Source organism: Microtus ochrogaster, chromosome 22 (assembly GCF_000317375.1).
Source record: "Microtus ochrogaster isolate Prairie Vole_2 chromosome 22, MicOch1.0, whole genome shotgun sequence".
Taxonomy (NCBI): domain Eukaryota; kingdom Metazoa; phylum Chordata; class Mammalia; order Rodentia; family Cricetidae; genus Microtus; species Microtus ochrogaster.
The window spans coordinates 3,704,191-3,724,878 of NC_022023.1; the positions used below are offsets into that span (position 1 = coordinate 3,704,191).

Below are 20,688 nucleotides of genomic sequence, written 5' to 3' on the forward strand. Positions count from 1 at the left end.
AGGAGAAGAAGAAGAAGAAGAAGAAGAAGAAGAAGAAGAAGAAGAAGAAGAAGAAGAAGAAGAAGAAGAAGAAATAATAATAATAATAAAGGAGAAATTTTCTTAAAAGAATCACTTGGTTAAGTGCTGAATTTTGATGATGTGATATTCCAGAAAGTTTGAAGGTTGCCGTTCTATGGAACAGAGGGGCTGAGAGCTAGAGAGACCTACTATCCAGTGTCAGATCCAGCATGGGACCTTGGGGCTTCCTCATCTGGGCTGACTCTACTGACTCTTGGAAAGTTGTCCCCTTGAACCCAACCCTTCTCTTTCCTCCTTCACAACTTCAGACAAGAGGGGTCACCACACCTTTCCAGCTGTGTCTGTGCAAATGAGATTGCCAGGGTCCAAGAGCCACAAGGAAAGACAGATGCTCTCCTTGGAATTCGGATCCCCAAATCAAACACAGCTGGAACCGCTTGGTGTCTGGGGTCACTATTGTCGTGTTCTAAAAGAACATCAGAGAAGAAGGCACTTGGGAATGTTCTCCTCGGTATGTACTTTGGACACGAAACCTGGCACGCCTTCAGACCGAGTTGAAACCCATTTTTTTTAAAGGCTTGCTTTCTATGATGCTAATGGTTAAGTGATTGCACTTGACAACCTCTGATGCTCCACCTCCACAGCACAGAGCCAGCAGGGGACAAACAAGGCGAAGACTGCTTGCTCTATGGACTCCTTCACTTGTCTGCTTCTACCTGTTTCCCAAACAAAAGAAAAGCCTGGATTTGATATTCAGACAAAACAAATGACCAAAACATCCTCTCACTTCCCCTGATGAAACCAGAGAGGCATGGGCGTCAAAGGCAGCAGCGTCTAAACTTTGTTTGAAGTCAGAGGCAGGGAGCAACAGAGCCACTTGGCATATAGTGACAAGCCATCCTCCAACAACCCTGGGGTGACCTTTCCACTGGATCTAAGAAGAACTTCTGCTTTCTCTTGCTGAGGATGGGGGACACCTTGGAAAGGAGAGGCTTCCCTTCTGAGCGCCACACAGACTTCTATGTCAGATGACAAGTCATTTAACCACAGGGAGCAGGTCTTTTCTGGGTCACAGAAAAGTCACACGGGAAGGAGCAAGACTGACAAATGCACCCTCAGATTGAAGCGGATCCTATACCGAGGGGACAACACACCCACCTAATTTTGCTCTTGGATCAGCAAGTAGGTAGAGTGGGTGATTGATTCGCCATGGCCCTGGGAGAGTGGAGGGAACCAGGGGCGAATTTGCTGCACAATGCCCCTTACCTCCTCTCCACTGTCTCCTCCTGGGACCACCTAGGACAACCAAAGGTCTCTGAGCCAGGGGAAGAGAAGACATGGGAAGTTTGGCTCCACCTCCTCTGCAAGTGCTGGGAGACAAGCTCACTTCTCCAGGCAACTGCTTGTCATTTATCATGGAGCCAACCCCACCTACAAGAGTGAGGAACATATTTACATATTTCAGCTCCACTGCTGGCTGCAGCACCAAAGTGATGATTCCAAGACAGCCAAAGAAGAAAAAAAAATGTTCTTGGAAAAAGAAAAGGATTTGACTATCAACTCAGCCTAACATCTCAAAGTTACGCAAATCCCCTGTGTGAGGTTTGCTCTTCACCTCTATCTTCCGCCACCACCTCGGTTCCCAAGCTTAGAGGGAACTGGAAAGTAAACATCAGGATTCTGGTAGACAACACAGTTTACCCTACCGCTTCTCATGTGTGGCAGAGCCCTGGTACAGCCCATGCCTTTGACTCTGCAGCCCCACTTTCTAGGAATTTGTCTTAAGGGAATGTTAAAATTCTATGGAATGTACTAAGCTGCTTATTGTGGTTTTGTTACCATAAAACACTAAAGGTAAACAAGAAATCAAAACGTAAGGACTGGCTGAAAAAAAGCATGTCATATTAAAACATCAGGGCTCTATACTAACACAGGAAACTGCTGCCTGTGTATGTGTGCGCACGCATGCATACACTCGTGCATGTGGGGGGCTACAACAGGATAGGTCCATATATTTTATCACTAAGTAAGAACAAGCATTCAAAATATTATAAACATGGTATCACTTTTTCTGTACTCCTAAAGTCTCAAGCTACAACCCCAACAGCAAGTAAACTTACTTTGATTTTGTTTTTTGTCTATACTGTCTGAATTGCATCAGTGACATTATAACCTAGATAATCTGAGCAGAAACAAAAGAGTAATGATAAAAGTAATAAATACATAAGTTATACAGTACACATCATATATGTATGCATGTATGTGTATGCATATATGCATATACATATATACACATTTATATTTGCATGTTTCACTGCTTTTCTGTGGAAAGTTAGAAGGTTTGGGAACCCATGTTACTTAGCTGCCTGGGATCTGGGGCATGTTGCTTTCAAAGTGGCCCCTACAGCTGTCTGCCTGAGCCGAGGAAAGACAGACTGGATCCGGCTCTCAGTCACACTGAACTTGTGTGATAGACCATGTAAGAAGCCAGGTAAGAATTGGCCCCTTGGATCTACAGCTGACTTTGATTTACTCTCCCAGGCTTTCAGAATCAAATCTGCAAGAGGGTGATTTAAATCCCATTGTTCCTCAGTCTCACTGTTTAGGTTTATGGGTGTGGGAGAAGGTCCTGGGACTGGAGACTCTATAAGCTTGGGCCTGGGCAGAGCAGCTGTCTATCAGTATAGGAGCGGCAGCCAAGGTGAGCATCAGCAGGGCTGTGCTTATCCAATCTCATTCTTCTTCAGCCCCTGCCACAGTTAAAGGGTGTAAATGGGCGCCTTACACCGAACCCCTCATTGGTGTTGTCCAACAGTCTCCGCTTAAGTTCCTCATCACCTCTTTTCCCGGAGTAACTTCTGATCCGAAAATATCAGGTTATATAATATGCCAATCTGCACAAGGATGGAATTCTGTCAGGAAAAAAAAAATGGACCCAACGAAGCACAAATTCTAACAAAACTGGAAATGACTTTTCTAAGAAAAGAGAAGATATTTTTGTTTCAAGCCCTTGAAGCTGGTTTTAAATAGACTTTGGATGCCATGTTTGCTGGCTCTTGGGGCACTGTTGATTCCCCTGAGTAACCTCACCCAACGAATGTTTGCTGGAGGTTTAGTGGGCGCCAGTGCTGACTTACAGTGCCCTAAAGTAGGTGGCATTATCACAATATGCAGGGGAGAGAAGCGAACCTCCCAAAATAACCTGCCTCAGGCCATGAGGCCACAATCCCTAAAGGGTGGAATCCCCAGCAACATGCTCCCACAAAATAACAAAAGGCTGAAGGGATTATACCAGAAAGAATTCAATTCTGTTGGAAGAGAGTCCTCTAACCCGAACCCCACCCTTCTGCTGGAACATCTGCTCTCTGCTTAGCATTCCATTTGCTCTACTCTCAGGGTTCCTCTGTAAACTGAGCACTGGTTGTGACCCCCACCCCCACCCTGGGCAAGGACTGACTCTTTCCTCCACAGGGTGGTTTCATGGCTTAATGCCCAAAGCCTGCTTCCACCCAGAGATGACTTGATTAAAAGCCGGACTGGCAAACCAAGAGCGGGAGAAATCTCTAGAGAAAGGAATCTCTCTGTCCCTGACACCTTCTCCATCCAAGTACACGGTAATTTCACAGGCTAGCCTGCTTCCTGTCCCCAGCCCCTTCAGTAGCAGTACCAGTAGGGAAAGCCGCTAAACCATAGGAGCATCTACGGAGACAGTCATGCACTCCTAACACCCAAGAGGGTCTACTGCTGACAGGCCAGCACAGGCTGGCCCAATCCCACTCAGAGAAAGGGCATCCTGGTCACCCTCACCAAAGAAAACGGATTCTTTCACAATACCCAGAAACAGGGAAATTCCACTTTCAAGCTATGGTCTGGCCTAGTCACAAACCTCTGCACTCTTCTCCATCACACACACACACACACACACACACACACACACACACACACGCAGAAAACTTGTTCTCGCTACCACCACCTGTGAAAACAGTCCTTGTAACTTTAACGTAGAAGCCGGCAAAGTATAGCTTCAGGGTGCAAGAAGCGCACCCAGGGTCTTAAAGTAAGTGATCAGGCATTGGAAGGAAGGGAGGCTTGCTGGGGACCCAGGCTGGGTCTTGCTCCTGGTGGGAACTTGGCTGCCACAGCTCGGGTTTCAGTGCCTAGGCCCCGCCCACTCTGCAGTCCGGCCAACGCCGCTGACCACTGATCAGGCCATCAAAAAGCCTTAAAGCCCAGGGCGTCCAGCCCAGGTTGGCAGAAAGCTGAAGGGGGCCGCAGCCAACCCTGGAAAACCCTTCCCGGAGACTTCTAGAGGCGGATGGAGAGGCGAATCACGTGGGGCCAGGAGCAGGGCTGGGGAGCTAAGTGTTGGTCCCCGAGATCTGGAAACAGGTTGTCGCTAAACCCATCCCCATCCCCAAGCCACCAGGCCGCGAACCGATTCCCGCCGTGCCCTGGGAACGACCCCGGCCGCCCCCGGGCCGCGGTCCTCCTTCCCCAGCCCCAGCGACTGTGCCAGAGCCGCTGAAGCAGCTCGGGCGAAGGCGCCTTCAGCAAGGTCAGGACGCGGCCGGCCGGCACCTGGGGATTTTTCCCAGCCCGGCATCGTCTTTGCAATCGCATTGTTAAGGATCGTGGCTGAGGCAGGAAATCCGAACAGCCCCACAGGTCTGCGCGAGGGAGGATTTATTTCACAGCGCCGAACACACTCAGACAGACCCGGGATTTCAGGGGGGAGGGGGATGCGGAGTTTCAGGACGCAGGAATGTGGCGAAAACAAAACCCTCCCCACCCATGCGTGCTATCTTCTGACTTGGAGGGAGGGAGTTCAGGGCCACCAAGCCCCAGAATTCAGCGTTCCGCAGGGTTCTGCCAGGGCTGGGATAGCTTTTCCCTCTACAGGCGAAAACACAAGCTTTAAAAACACGCCACTACTGTGGTTCTCTATCAAAGCCCATCAGCGTGCGACAGGCTGCGGCAGCGAATGGAGGAACGGGATGGGGAGTGGAGGCGGGGGCGGGGGGAGGTGAGCGCAGTCGAAACAAACTGTTTTCGGTCTAGGAGGGAGGCGAGGGGGCAGAAGCCATACCACGTACCCATTCCCCTGGCGTCCGCATTAGGTACTTAAACCATTGCTCCTCTCCGCCCTGGAGGCAAATACTATACTTCTTAACCCACTACCTCCACCCCAACCTGGGCCTGGGTGCCGGGGCACCTGGGTATTTCTGAAAGGGACTTGGGTGGGGGCGCAGGTTTCAAAGCAAGTAAAGGACGCTGAATTTAAAGACAGGGAGGGGCGCCGGGAGGGACCAAGAAGAGAGTCTTTCGGTCTCCTAGAACACAGATTTTCCTAAAACTACGTTCCCTGGAAGGCCTTCCAACTCCTCCCTCCCAGAGTCAGAAGGCTCCAAGGGACTCAAAGAAACCAGAGTTCTGACCCGCTCCTCTTCACAGATTAATCTTGGATCTCCACCCACTCCGTCCTGGCCTCAGTAACCGGTTCCTTGAGGGCAGCGCTTTAGCACCCAAAAGCCCATTTCAGAAGTGGGCGCCGCTGAACAAGATGTCCAGCTCGCCATTAAGTGTATCTCCCTCCCAGGTACTTACAATCCCCAAGCAGGAAAACTTTCAGCAAGAGCCGGGTGCTCGCAATACAGTTCTGGGTAACCACCGAGGCAGCTTATATAATCGCCCGCGATACTGTTCGGCAGCAGATCTCCTCCGTGCAGGGCCTCACGGCTCAGCACATGGGCACCCTCTGGCCCCGGAGCTGAGGATCGCGAGCGTGCCCCACCGGCGCCTTCCACAAAGCAGCAGGGCGATCTCCAGGGCTAATCAAACGCCAGTAGTGCGTTCAGATTCCCGCAAACCCGGGCTCGCTCGTCCCCGTAGTTGCCTACGTTGGTGCGTTGGTGGCTCACTGTCTTAACTGCATGTGTACAAACCTTCTCTCCAGGGTTGCGGAGGGGGGGGGGGGGAGAGCGAATGGCGACCGGGTAGGGAACTGGTGGAGGTCTGATGAGGGGTTCTAGGTCTAACCTGAGCAAAACTCTCATCCACACAGAACCCGAGTTCCGAAACGGTCTTAACGTATCCCACTGAAAGGGGTGCCAATTCCAAAGTTAGAGACCACGCAATTGAATTTCCAGTACTTTTCAACCTGGCCTAGGCGGGGGCAGGGCAGAGAAGAGGAGGGTAGTGAGCAGAGAAACCCACCTTTGAACCCAAGAAGCACTGACCATTCAAGCCATCCCTCCTCCCTTCCTCCCAAGTAGTTAGCGGCTTATTCTTGGGTTACATGTGGACACACACACACACACACACACACACACACACACACACACACACACACATTCCGCGCCACCACCTTCTGCCTGCTCCTCCAATGTAAAGACTGCGTTTTTAAATCACTAGGAAAATGACTAAGAAGCTCAGAGATCACATTTCAATACACAGCACATTTCCCGAAGCTGGGGGGCGGAGGGGGGGTTGCAAGTAGTCACACACTCACACCCGTGAACCCCCAGAGAGTCCACCCTGGCGCCTGCAACCTCAACTCGCTCCGAGACAAACCAAAGGAGAAACAACGCGGACAAGGATAGGCAGGAGCCAGTGGGGCTGCAGAGGGCGTGCGGCTTGGGGGTCGCGTCCCCGGGTTCCCGGCTCCAACCGCAGCGCGCACGGGGGCCGCTGCAGCTGGATCTCGCCCCGCAGGGCAGGCTGCAGCACGGGAACCCGGCGCCGCCTCGTGGGCTCCTCCAGCGCCCGCCGGGAATCTGGGGCGGGCGAGTCTGCAGAGGGGCTGCGGGCGGCTGGGCCATGGCAGGGAAAGGGAGCCGGGTGCAGCTGAAGAACCTGGACCGATCCCATCCGCGGTCCAGAGTCTAGGGCTGGCTTCCACCTCTCCACTCTCCCCCAATACTCGCTCCCAGATTCTAGTTCGCCGTGGACTCCCGGCGCTGCGGTGGCTGAGGCTCTGGGCTCCAAGCTCCCTGCCTTGCCGGCAACCTAGACGCCCCGCTCGCCTTCTCTTCCTCCCTCCCTCCCTGGTGCGGAGCAAGGGTGCAGGTTAGCATCACCCGGAGCCCTAAGCGAACTGCATGAGCTGTCCGGACCAGCGAGTGCAGAGAGGGGCGACTGAGCTGGCGAGCCGCCGCAGCGATCCCCAAGGTGCTTTTTTGGTAGAGCTGATCACGCCGCCTTACCGTGACTGCAGGCTGCCACCGCCGGGGAAGCGGGGACGAGGACGGCGGGGAGGCGAGGCACTGCGCTGCTGGTTCCACCGCTTCACGAGCCGGATAGAGGTGCCCAAGAAGGTGCAGGTCCGGGTTCTGAGCTCAGCTCCGACGAGACCAACAATAGCTCCCGCGGGGAGTGGAGCCCCAGCGAGCCTCCAGCCGCGCGCACACGCCAGGCTCCGGCTCCCGGCCGCTCCCGGCCGGCGTCTCTGCCAGCACTGCTGCCCCACATGAAACAGCTGCAATCCCGAGGATTCTGGGGGTTGGGGCGGGGGTGAGCGCGCGGGTGTATGTGAGTGTGTGTGTTTAATAGCTTCCCTCCTCTTCTTCCCCTCCCTGCCTGCTCGCCTGCTTGCCTCCGTCCCCCACCCTCGCTCTCCTACACACAGGGCGAGCTAGCAAGCAAGACACACTCACACACGCGCGCGCGCACGGACACACACACAAGCACGCAGGTTACATGAATGGGAGGCGGGAGCCAATCCTAAAAGCCCCGGCGAGCCACGCTTGGAGCAGGGCTGCACCACGGCGCCGGGGGGCGCCACACAGGTGATGAGCCCCTCCTCCCGTGGCCGCTTGCCCTCCTCTCCGCTCACACGTCTCTGTTGTGTGCACTTCTTCCCTTATCTCCTTCCTCCCCTTCTCTGGGCTGCTTTCTCCATCTTCTCATCTCGTTTTCTCTCTGGAATTCTCCATGCTCAGTATTTTTCTCGGATTCCTTTTTCACCCTTTCTTCCGGCTTCCTCACAGCCTTTCGGAAACTTTCTCCTTCCCTGTCGCTACTTTTCTGTACTTCCTTCCCTCTTGTCTTTTGTTCTCATTTCTTCCCCCAGGAGTTGTTTATTAGTATGTTGTGTTGCCTGACTCCTCTCTCTCCGGAGTCACACCTTTCTGTTGGTCTTGGCCCCCTTCCTTGCCTAACCCTCTGAAACGCTTTTCCACACCTCCGACTCTTTTCCCGGGTTGTTTTTGCTAGTCGCAGCTGCTGTTTGGCCAAGGTAATTAAAGGTTCCATCCTTGGGCATGCAAGATGTCTTAAAGACAGGCCTTCCTCGGACAACTTCTCCAAAACCATGGTAACAGCTCTGAGTCCTGTGGTAGCAATCATGGGGATTGGGGGGCGGGGGGCCAGCAGTGAATATAGCCCAAGAAAATTTCCTTCCCTTATGAATCTGGATCATAATTGCCAGCGCTTTACCAAGGCAAGGACATTTGTTTGTGATGAAGAGACAGCTTGAATTCACAGGGGCTTTCTGCAGAGAGACTAAAGGTTTTCCCTCCCGCAGCCTGCTTCAGGCTGGCTATTGTAGACTTGATTTCAGAGTATTTCCCTGGCTCAGTCTCAGTATTCCCACCTGTAAAATAGGTTATAGCCATCTCACTAGGAAGAACAATGGACAGGAGGCCCTGGAGTACTTAGGACGTTCTCGGCATTGATCTCCTTCACCTCTCCCACCTTCTGCTACCTCTCTCTAAGGAGCTTTGGGAAGGCTAGGTGAGACAGTGCTGATTTCATGCTGATGTGGAAGGAAGCTCGGGCCTTTAAAAACAAACACACAAACCTGCTACTATGTGTTCCAGAGACCCTGTGCTGATTACAAAGCCATCCTGGTTTAAAAAATGGGGGGTGCTGGGTATCCCCACTTTAGTGCGCAGGAAGGCAAACATGGAGATGGGCAGATTGCTTTATAGTCGGGCTAATCTTAAAATCCTCGTGATGGGCGAACACTGACCAATGAATGACAAAGGCTGGAGACTAACTGAAATGTCAAGTCTTGGAAGTCATTTGTCACCTGCGTGCCCTCACTGTAGACATCAAATGCTGACTGCCATCATGAGTGGCACTCACGTTATGTCCTTCAGCGAGCATCGTTGACCATCTGATGTGTGCCAGGTATGTAACAGGCCCTGGCCGCTCAGAGATGAAGCCAGCCATCCCTGCTTTCTGGACGTCAGTGTCCTAGACATGTCTCATAAATGCTTAATGAGAAATAGAAGGACACACGCTCTGAGCAAGTGCCATTTCTTCAGTGGCACATAGAGACCTTATTAAGATACGAGGCTCATGATGTGGGATCATAAGGGATGTTTGAAAGCGAGAACACTGGAAATTACCTTCAGGCTATGTACCTTCTTCAAGCGATGGGAAGACAGACCCTGAGGTTGAAAGCAGTGGGTACTTGATGAGAAAAAAGATAATCACCTACTCTGAGTATCTCCCAAGATTCAGATCCTTTCAAAGCCGCAATAATAACTTTAGACCAGAAAACTCTGTCAGGATCCGTCCTCATCAAAACATCAAAGTTAACATTATAGGGACAGTGTCAGGCATCATGGGTCCCTGGCATGGTGTGTGATAAAGGACATAATGCCATTTCTGTAATATGTCTACAGGAAGTAAAGAACCAGAATTAATCACTGAGGCTTATAAAACAGCTCCAAACTGAGGGCTCCATGTTATTCAAAAACAGCAAAGTCACGAACAGGACTCCAGAGTAGCCTCAGATAAAGGAACAGCTCAGTTGATATGACAGTAACCATGACATGTGATTCTGGATAGCACATTAGTGGGGGAACTGGCAAAAGGTAAATAAAATTTATGTAATAATATGCCCATGTTAATTTCTGGTTTGGGTGGATATATAGGAGACTATACCCCCATGTAAATGAATAGGCAGCTGAAATATTTAGCAGGTCAAGAACAAAGAAGTAGCAAAGCCAGTCCTTGTCTTTAAGAAGAGACACCTATGGAGGTGTGTCTGCCTGAAAGGGGCAGTGTGAGCCCAGGGTGTCTATCCTGGTTCAGGGGGCAGGAAAGGCTTCCTGCAAGGTTAGCTTTTCAAGACAGGCTAGAGTGGGAAGGGAGAGGGGCTGCTCTCTTAGCCAGGGGACAGTACAGGACATGCACAGATGCACGAGGAACTTGAACCATACATGGATGTGGTGGCCATGACTGGACCAAGTGTAGAGCAGTAAGCATGCTTCGGTGATGGAGGGGTCTGATGGAAGCCCAAGAGCCAAAGCTTACTTGCTGGGGATGGGAGAAAGCTACTGAAGGTTCTTCGCGTGGAAGTGATGTGCTCTTGAGTGTATCTGACACAAGATGATTTGGCAGTAGGAGGGAAAAATAAGGAAGGCGGGTAGCTCGGGGGGACGAAAGATAGGACCAAGCGAGTCATTTAGGTAAACTAAGGCAGCTGTAATGAAGAAGACAGGAGAGATCGGAAAGCTTGGAGATGTGAGCACGTTTGGGTGTCTGACTAGATGCTGTGGGGCTAGAAGTCCAAAGTCACAACCAGTCTTCGAGTTTTGTTATCCTGGAGGAGGAGGGAATGACTCTTGTTGCAGTGTGGAGCAAGTTCGTAAGGAAGCAGAGGTTCTAGAGGGGAAATGAAGGCTGCTATCATCATGTGATACTCCAACTCTGTGGTTGGCTGCACATGTTCCCGTGCGGCTGTGTTGGGCCACAGAAGACACATGCTATCCCAGGGATAGCAGCAAAGGCTGAGACACTGCTTATGAAAGACCTCCATCAATTATAATGCTGGAGAAAGGGACCGAAACAACCTGAAAGGTCAAGGATGAAAAGCAAAAAGGGAATTAAGCTTTGTGATAATATTATGCAATTACTCTTAAAAGTATATTTTGTCTAGTTTTTCACACCATTAAAATATCACTGTTATTATGTAAAAAAATTATAACAGAATTCAGAATTGATAATTATACCTTGAAATCTTCTAGCAAGAATATCTGGGTAGCAAAAGGAAAGAAAAACAAAAATCTGTCAGCTATTAGGTATGATTGCCTCAGGTTGGTGGGATTATGACTTACAGGTATTTCCTTTTTTGTGTGCTTTTGTATGTTCTCTAACTTGCATAATGAATGTTCCTTATTTTCATAATAAAAATTAAAGACTGTCATTGAAAACACAGACAAGGCTGGGCACCCTCCCTATCCACTCTATCCCTTTTCAAGGTGCCTCTCCCCACTCCCCTGAAAAGCTAAGTGCCTTCCAAGCCAGAGTGAAATACCAAGGCATTTAACAAACCAGGGGAGCTTATCTGCTGGCCTGGAGAGGGGAGGGGGTTCTTTTGTGGAGGCAGATGCAGTATTAGAGCCGTTGGAACTGTGTGTATTAAAGATATTTGCATTGCCCTTATTGATTCTGTAATATGTTACAAGGAAAAGAAAACAGAGAAAATGTGAGTCTTTAAAGGGCAAGTTTTAATTAGGAAACATATTTATTTGGGGGGAAAACACTTCTGTTCGGAGACCAGCAGTTACTACAGAAAAGTTTCTGGATGTGGGTGTTCCAGATTCCGGGCAAGGGATCACAGAGGGGCGACGGCCAATGCTAGCCACCTGCCGTCTGATACTTTGTCAAATACCAAGCTGGTCACATAGGATTTAGACACCCACTGATAAGCCCCAGCAGACTTTCACAATTAGAGTAAGGAAAGGGCCAGACCATGGTCCCAGGCTTGGAAAAGCTTGCTGTAAGCTGAAAGCTCTGTAGAACAGCTCCCCCTCACCCCTTCGCTCTTATTTCCTGTTTAGTGTGAGGGCCCAATTAATCCCAGTACCAGAGCAGAGCCCTTTCACCTCTATCACTGTGGATCCGCTGAAGCCCTCACCGGCCCCAAGGGGGAGCCTGCGACAAAGAAGGCAGACCCACCCAGCCAGGAGCAAAGATTAAACAGTACTGAGGGGTGCTTAAAAGGTGGGCAGATGGGTAGGGATGGGGTTGAGGAGGCAGGAGAAGTTCCTGGAAGTCCTCGGGATGGGATGAGGCATCTGTAGGGTGTCAGAGGACAGGGGGCGAGTCACTGAACCCGGAGTGCTGCTGGCTCAGCAGCTTGAGAATGGAAAGTTACTGTCAGAAGGCACAGGCTCCTGGCCTTCATAAGCCACATTTGTAAAAGGCAAGAGGTGAAGCGGTGACTCCTCTGTGGCAGACAGACTCACGAACGCCTACACAGTCTGCCCGTGGGTCGTCTAACCTGTGAACTGTCCTTCTGCCTGGTGGGAAAGAGATCTGGGAATAAACCACGACTTGTGACTTACGTTGTCTGCTTGCAAGTAAGGGGGACACTTTTGCTCAGAAACGTCTCAAATACTCTCTTTGAGGGGAAAGGTTGGCTCTTGTCCTCCGCCCTGCTCCTTACTTCTAAACTGTCAGCCGCTTATTTGGCATTTACATATCCTGAGCAAAAATTTCTTCACTGAATTAAGAAATGGATGTTAACACCAAGAGCCTAGCATGGCCTGAACACTGTGCTAGGACCCTCCTTTCAATTGCAGCACCATGCCAAGTGATCTGTATCTCCACATCAAAGATGAGGAAACAGGCAGGAAAGTGAAGCAAGGGCTAGTGAGAAGGCTCAGCTGGAAAAGGGGCTTTATCTGCATTCTGTCCCTGGTCCCACATAGAAGGAGCAAACTGCCAGGCAGTGGTCAGTGGTAGCGCTCGCCTTTAATCCCAGCACTCGGAAGACAGAGGCAGGTCTTTGTGAGTTCGAGGCCAGCCTGGTCTACAAGAACTAGTTCCAGGACAGGCTCCAAAGCTACAGAGAAACCCTGTTTCGAAAAACAAAAAAGGAGGAGAAGGAGAGGAAGAGGGAGAGGGAGAGGAGGAGAAGGAGGAGAAGGAAGAAGAGGAGGAGGAGGAGGAGAGGAAGAAGAAGAAGAAGAAGAAAAAGAAGAAGAAGAAGAAGAAGAAGAAGAAGAAGAAGAAGAAGAAGAAGAAGAAGAAGAAGAAGAAGAAGAAGAAGAAGAAAAAGAAGAAGAAGAAGAAGAAGAAGAAGAAGAAGAAGAAGAAGAAGAAGAAGAAGAAGAAGAAGAAGACGACAAACAGATTTTCTTTTTTTTTGGTTTTTTTTGAACTTTTGATATACTTTGAAATTTATTCTCAGTGTTTACATTGATTTCAATTATTTTTTTCTGGTGAATTTTAGCAAGCTTATATCTTGCAAATCTGAGTTGTGATTGCTCTTCATAATCTAAAATTGCCTGTGCCAATGTCCTTTTTTTTAAATTTATTTATTTATTAAGGATCTCCGTCTCTTCCCCGCCACTGCCTCCCATTTCCCTCCCCCTCCCCCAATCAAGTCCCCCTCCCTCCTCAGCCCGAAGAGCAATCAGGGTTCCCTGCCCTGTGGGAAGTCCAAGGAACCCCCACCTCCATCCATTTCTAGTAAGGTGTGCATCCAAGCTGCCTAGGCTCCCACAAAGCCATTGCGTGCAGTAGGATCAGAGACCCATTGCCATTGTTCTTGAGTTCTCAGTAGTCCTCATTGTCCGCTATGTTCAGCGAGTCCAGCCTCATCCCAGGCCTTTTCAGGCCCAGGCCAGCTGGCCTTGGCGAGTTCCCAATAGAACATCCCCATTATGTGCTTTTTGTGCTATTTGTGCTTGGATTCTGTCAACTTGACACAATTATAATCACCTGAGAGGAGGCAACCTCAATTGAGAAAATGCCTCCACAAGATCTGGCTGTAGGCTAGCTGTAGAGCATTTTCTTCGTTAGTGGTTGATGAGAGAGAGCCCAGACTATTGTAGGTGGTGCCCTCCTCGGGCGTGTGGCTCTGGATTCTATAGCAAAGTAGGCTGAATGAACTGTGGGAAGCAAACCAGTAAGAGGCACTTTTCTGCGGCCTTCCAATCAGCTCTCTCCTCCAGGTTCCTGCCTTGAGTTCCTGCCCTGACTTCCTCAGGGAATCACAGTGATATGGAAGTGTAAGCCAAATAAACCCCTTTCTTCCTAAGCCGCTTTGGCCACGGTGTTTCATCACAGCGACAGTAACCCTAAGACATCTTGATATCGACACTCAGGTCCTGGCATGTGATGTCCGTGTGTGTGCATGTACACACAGGCATCAAGTAAACATAATTTAAAAAATAAAACAGAAAAATTAGGTAAATTGCTGAAAGTCACTATTTTAACTCTAGTCTAAACAATGTCATAGCTAGTGTCCAGCTTGTGTAGACTATACCACAGTGGTTTGGTCAGGTGGATAGAACTATTGATATTAGTAGTGAGGGGAGCTAGCAGTACAACTTACGGTTTATTTAAGCCTGTTGAGAATAGGTCAACACGTTACTTTTCATGACAATGTCCTGTTTACCTCCTGCATTGGATATCCCACAAGTTGGACTTGCAATTGCTTTGCTTATGAGTGCGTTTTATTTTCAAAGTCCGAGATTTAAGTTCCACAAGTGGGTTGACCACACTGCATCTCCATCACTGCTGGGTCTCCTAGCACCCAGCACAATGCCTGGCACTGAGGAGACATTAAATAAAATGCTTGTGGAGTGAATACATGACCACGAGCTCCTGCTGTTCTAGAGCCGCAGAGCCCCTGTGAGCCTCCAACCGCGTACCCAGCCAAAGGCTGGGGATCTTTCAATTTAATTCAACTCCATTTCCATGCCAACGCTACACCATCCGCCCTTGAGGGTGTGGAGTTCGGGCGGCGGGGCTGAGCTTCGGATCAGCACGTAATGATTCCCGTGTCAGACTGTGCCCCTTCGCTGACATTTGCTCCCAGATAGCAGAGGAAACACTGGTCAGAAAATAGCAGCATCTGTCGTGGTCATAGGTGACTAGCTGGCAAAATTTGGTGGCAGAAGCATCCTCTTTAAGTTAGCCACCTCGACCCCAGCCTCCACCAAGCACTGGTGCTCCCTCCTTCCCGCTGACCCTGCATGCATGATATTTTCTTTCTGAGAGCACTTCCACAGATCTCCTCAAAAGGAATGCTAATGCTTCTTCATTTCTTCAGCCTGCTTGATCCCAGGGTATGGCTCAGCCAAGGCCTCTGTCCTGTCCTGTCCTGTCCTGTCCTGTCCCCTTCCCTCCCACCTCATCTTACCAATAGCCTAGCAGGCTTCCTTGCCACCTGCACAGACATGTTCTTCACACTTGAGGGAGGTCAGGGGCAGGTGCTGGCCCTCTGCAAACTGAAGGCAGCTCCATCCCCTACTTCTAGAAGTCCATGGCCTATGAGAACTATGTACTGGTCCAGGGTGTGTGGCAGAGATAACCGATAAGGGAATAAAAATCAAGCAAGAAAGCTTCAAGAATGGCTTTCGCTCAAATCTCAGAGCCTTTACGGTGTGTGTCACTATACTGTACACGCTAAACACTTGACAAATATTCACACATTAGTTCCAAGTCACATTATCATCCAGTATTTTCAGGCCTAACAGCCTATGTCTGCAGTAATAGGGCCTGACACTATTCTAATCCAAATACTTTTCTTATTTACAGAATATCTGGAGTGTGTGTGTGTGTGAATATATATCTATATATAGATATATATCTTATTTTTCATAGTTACATGCTTTTTTAGAATACACATATGTGATACTTTGTGTAGCTGGCCATAGAGATCACAGTAATTGTAATAATATTCTCTTAGGTAAAACTTTGGTAAAGAGCAAGAGGTAAATCACACAGCCGTTGTCCCAAAACGTCAACTACGTAAGATACATTATCACTCCCATGTCTGTGAATCGTTAGGCAAAGCAACCCAGAAGAAGGTAAGATTTTAGGTCATAACAGAAAAGGCAAACATTCTGACCACCTGTTGGCGTACCTGAAGGGAGCTGCTTCTTTTACATTTGGAAACATTTATCTATGTATGTGTTTGTGTGCACAGGTGCCATGCTGCACCTGTGGAGGTCAAGGGGCAACTTGGGGGATTCTGCTAGCTCTCTCCTTCCACTTTATTGGCTCTAAAGACCTCAACTCATCAACAAGTGCCTTCACTGTCCCGAAAAATGTCCAGACTTTACGTGAAACTAAAAGAACTAAAAGCATACAAATTCCAGGAGATATTATAGGTGACAATGTATCTAATGGGGGGGGAATAGAGAAGACCCTCTCAAATATATTAAATGGAAGAAATCATAAAGGACTGTGTAAAAATAGAATTTTGTGTATACTGATAATCTAACTCAAAAATGCTGGTGAGGTATTTGAAGCATACGTGAAAATGCGAGTTAGTATTCCTTAATATATAGTGGAGTTTTACAGACATACAAGAAAAAGTATCTTGGCACTGGACGGAGCCTGGACTCAGCAGTTAGAAGCACGAGCTGCTCTGATAGAGTGCTGGGGTTCACTTTCAAGAACCCATACAGAATCTTTACAACTGCCTGTAATCCCAGCTCCAGGGGACCCCGCACCCTCTTCTGGCCTCCTCAGGTGCACAGGTACCCACACGCAAACATTCAGGAAGGCACTTACTTACTTATTTATATTTATTTATTGAGACAGGGTTTCTTTATGTAGCCTGTAGGCTGTTCTGGAACTCATCCTATAGACCACTCTGACTTTGAACTCAGAGATCCACCTGTCTTTGCCTCCCAAGTGCTGGGACTAAAGGTGTGCACCACCACTGGCCAGCAATACACACATAATTTAATTAAATAAACAATAAAAAGAAAAGGGAAAAGAGACCTCAATAGAAAGTAGGGCAAAGGGCATAAAGACTAATTTATGTAAAAAAAAGTGTTTTTTGTACAATATACACACATACATATTATACATATATATTAAGGATGTAACTCACTGATGATGCTGAAATATGAGGTACAATGATATGGTGTTTCTGTTTTATTTTGGGTTTGCTCATCAGATGAGAAACATAAGGAAAAGCACCAAGAAGACTGTCACTGTCCCTGATTATATAAGAGTATGGGTACAGCACCCCCCGACTATTCAAGCCATCTGTCCTGAAAGGGCTCAGCTGGGAGTCACTTTCCACCTAGACTCTATGTTTGTCAGTATGCATTTCTTGTTGTTAAAGAAAATAATCGCAGGACTCAGAGAACGGTAGAAAGCCATTTCATGAGTGTTAGGAGCACTCCGGGCCATTGGGAATACCTTAAATATTAACCTGTTAAGTTATGATCGAATGCCTTCAGGCGCACAGACATATGATAGACCGCTACGGAACCACCGCAGGTCATGATGTAGAACAATGTTTAATGAAGGATTTGTGAAGGGTTTGCAGTAAGTATTGTGACTTTTCTTTCATGCATTCTAGAGAATTCCAAGCAGAAGCAAAGTTGATCAACCTGCTTCAGCCGTCACCTAGCTGCAGTAATCCTTAGCGGGCGTCCAGTCATGCTTGACCGACTTTCACTTACTTCTTCCCATGCTATTTGAACTGAAAGTTCTGAAAACAAACTCTTTCATTTGCCCACAAATATCTCAGCAGCCATCGCTTTTTTATGGGCTATTTAAACAATATTAAGTTTTATATTAAAACAACAGCAATTTACCACTATTATCAAAGTACCCAGTTGCTGTTAAAATGATCCTGTTTCCCAAGTCTCTTACAACATCCAAGTAAGTCTCACAAGTAATTGATCAGTGGGTCTCCTAAGTTCCTTCTGATCTACAGGCTTCCTGCCATCTAGGTCTCTTCTCTTGTAAATTAGTTGTTGCTGATTTACCCTAACGTTTTCTACAATCTAGTTACTTAGTGTACTCTTCTGGGATGCTTGAACACATTCTTCTTCTTTTTCTTTCTTTCCCATAAGCTTGCAGTTCATTCTAGAAGCTTTGTCCCCTTCAGAGTTAATTTTTTGGCAGGACTGCTTTATAGATGGTCGAGGGTGCTTCCATCTGTCTTGGTGATGTCAGCAGCCTTTGGTGTTCATTGACCAGATTCATCATTGCCCCAGAGGTGGTAGGGAGGTGATAGTCCATCATGCCTTCTTCACTCTCCAGCAGAATACTTCTCTAAAGACAAATGACCCCTCATGAGCTCCTTGGTTATCTTAAAAAGGTAGGCTCCATTTTTGACATTCTTCCTTTCACTTGCCAGATCTCCAAAACATGAGTTGGCCTTTAGCATTGCCCAGAAGCAAGCAAGGCTGTCTGAGTGTGTGTGTGTGTGCATGTGTACATGCATGTATGTGTGTGTGTTTAGGAACCATTCATGAGGGGTTAGAGAGATGGCTCAAGGTTAAGAGCATATAAAGCTCTATATTTGGTTTGTAGCATCCACACTGGGCAACTTTCAACTGTCTTTGACTCCAGTTTAGGGGATTCCAAGTTGGCTTCTTGGGTACTTGCACTCACGTGCACACACCCTAGCCCCCCACATACATGATTAAAAATAGTGCAAGTAAATAAGAAAACATATCTAGTGTATTGCTACTTACTTCAAGTATTAATTAAATTTATTTTCAAATTATCTGGTCTTTGGCCAGCATGAACATTTTCACATCGATTCCCAAGCCTTCTGGAGTCTCTTTTCTTTCGATAACAAATGATGTTTCAGAGCTGAACACCATGGAACCTGCATGCAACTCCAACACTCTTGAGGCTGAGGCAGGAGAATTTTGAGTTTAAGGTATACTGGACAATATAGTTTGAGGACAGCTTGGGTTAGATGGGAGCAAGACCCTGTCTCAAAAAAAAAAAAAAAACAACAACAAAACAAGCCCAAATAAACAAAAAATAGTCAACCAAACACCAATGAAATGAATGTTCCAGCTTGAGATTATTTATATCTATCAAAATATAGAACTAAAATTACTGATAACACCTGTTCCATCTTGGGATTTATTTATTTGTTGCTTAATTTTAAGTAGCAAGTTTTAGAATTCAGTCTTATCACTATGGATTCTTCATTTACTATGACATTAATTTAGCTTCTTTTGCCCATTTGGAATGACCAGAAATTTGCAATCTTTAAAAGGAAATTCATTATGCGTTTCTATCAACCCTGTTGCACCTGCAGAGCTGCAGAGCTGGCTCCGTGGTTAAAAGAGCAGAGTACTCCTGCAGAGGACCTCCCTCGGTTCCCTTCCCAGAACCCATGCTGGGACCTCACAGGTGTATGGCATTGCAGCTCCGAGGAATCAGATCCCTCTGTTTCTCATAGACACGCTTCTCTACACACACACAATTCAACATAAAATCTTAAAAAACAAGACACGCTCACGTTTTACTTAACCTCATCTAGTTCCTGTGTCTCTTTTCTTCCATTATAGAAAATACCATAGAAAATATTTAATATATCAAAAATAACAATAACATTTACATTTGATGTAAATAATTATAGATATATAGCAGACATACGCATATCTATATATATGCATATATTTTATTTTTTGGTTTTTAGAGGCAGGGTTTCTCTGTAGCTTTGGAGTCTGTCCTGGAACTAGCTCTTGTAGACCAGGCTGGCCTCGAACTCACAGAGATCCGCCTGCCTCTGCCTCCCGAGTGCTGGGATTAAAGGTGTGCGCCACCACTGCCCAGCGTTACTCTATATTTTATATAATTATAAAGACCAGTGAGCAGTAAGTGTTAGCAGTGATAATTCTTTTTTGTCGTTGTTGTTTGGTTGGTTGACTTGGTTTTGGTTTTATTTTCGAGACAGGGTTTCTCTATGTAACAGTCCTAGCTGTCCTGGAACTTTCTTTGTAGACCAGGCTGGCCTCGAACTCAGAGACCTGCCTGCATCTGCCTACCAAGTGATGGGATTAAAGGCATGAGCCACCACCGCCTGGCAGCAGCAATGACTTTTTATGATGAAATTAAGCATAAATTAATTTTATTTTTTCTTTATTTTTTATTATTTACAAAATGTCTCCAATGGGCCTATTTTTCTTTTTTGGCAGGAGAAAAAACAAAAATAAACCAGATGGTATAAATCGCAATATTATAAACTACCCATCTTATACGTGGGCAGAATAATGATAAGCTATGACATCTGTTATGTGCTGTCATATTTACAAAGTATTTATTATCTTCCATGATCACTTCAACATATTTGTGAGATAGGATAGAAATATTGTTTTATGTCAGAAAACCTTTCTTAGGTGTGATGGTGCATGTCTCCAATGCTAGCCCTTGAAGACAGAGACAGGTAGCTCTCCATGAGTTCATGGTAAACAAGAAAGGAAATGGACTCACGGTAAAAATTAGGGCTGCCCACTTGTTGACTAGTGTCCTCCCCCATGCATAAAGCGAGCTCTTAGTGGTCATCAGTGTACAGTTTGGCGGTGGTCATAATTGTGCGGTTCGATAGTAGGGGAATACCTATGCTGTCCATCTTGTTGGCTAAGATGCTGTCCCAGAACATCCTTCAGTCTGGGACCTGAGGTTTCACATAAATGCCAATATTTTTTTTTTGGTTTTTCAAGACAGGGTTTCTCTGTGGCTTTGGAGCCTGTCCTGGAACTAGCTCTGTAGACCAGGCTGATCTCGAACTCACAGAGATCTGCCTGCCTCTGCCTCCCGAGTGCTGGGATTAAAGGTGTGCGCCACCATCGCCCAGCCCAATATTTTTTAAAGTACATAACTAAACCTATTTGTGTGAATGACCATTAGGATCCCAGATATGCCTGGATATTGAAGAGAAATTTCACAAGATAAATGGTGCTTAAATTTAGTCTTATGTGTACGCAG

The 20,688-nt window shown here is 47.4% G+C and overlaps 1 protein-coding gene across 3 annotated transcripts in view; it reads right to left on the reverse strand.

Moving 5' to 3' along the window:
• The window catches only part of Tenm4 (teneurin transmembrane protein 4), a 2,359,892-nt gene that overhangs the window by 665,205 nt on the left and 1,673,999 nt on the right, over positions 1 to 20,688 (reverse strand). For 2 of the 3 annotated variants that reach the window (XM_013350155.2, XM_026784249.1), the window contains exon 1: positions 7,224 to 8,348. The exons of the other annotated variant lie outside the window; for it this stretch is intronic. The gene's annotated coding sequence lies outside the window, so the exon portion shown is untranslated. Of the gene's footprint in view, positions 1 to 7,223; positions 8,349 to 20,688 lie in introns of those variants that run through there. 3 annotated transcript variants of the gene reach the window in all.